We start from the raw sequence: 298 nt of genomic DNA on the forward strand, positions 1-298 counted from the left end.
CACTCCCATCAACATTTCTTGCTCTCCCTCTTCCTTTTTCTCTAAATATTAAAAAAAAAAAGAAAGAATCAGAATCATATTGCTATGATTTACCTGGAAGAAGTTAATCCTAGGGGAAAAAACCCAACTAATTGTTACATAGAGGTGAAAATACTAAACAGTTGAAGGATTTGAGGGTTTGTTTGTTTTCTTTAGTAATTTGAAAATGTATGGATTTTTATAGTAGTTTTAAAAATAGGACATGAATATTATGATTTGGGGTCCTGTTCTTCATAATTGGATTTTTTCTTGGAACTCA

At 30.2% G+C, this 298-nt stretch overlaps 1 protein-coding gene across 2 annotated transcripts in view; it reads left to right on the forward strand.

Annotated features, from left to right (window-relative positions):
- The window catches only part of LATS1 (large tumor suppressor kinase 1), a 29,091-nt gene that overhangs the window by 810 nt on the left and 27,983 nt on the right, over positions 1–298 (forward strand). The gene's annotated exons all lie outside the window — the stretch shown is intronic.

Source organism: Myotis davidii, unplaced genomic scaffold, assembly GCF_000327345.1.
Source record: "Myotis davidii unplaced genomic scaffold, ASM32734v1 scaffold1534, whole genome shotgun sequence".
Lineage (NCBI taxonomy): Eukaryota > Metazoa > Chordata > Mammalia > Chiroptera > Vespertilionidae > Myotis > Myotis davidii.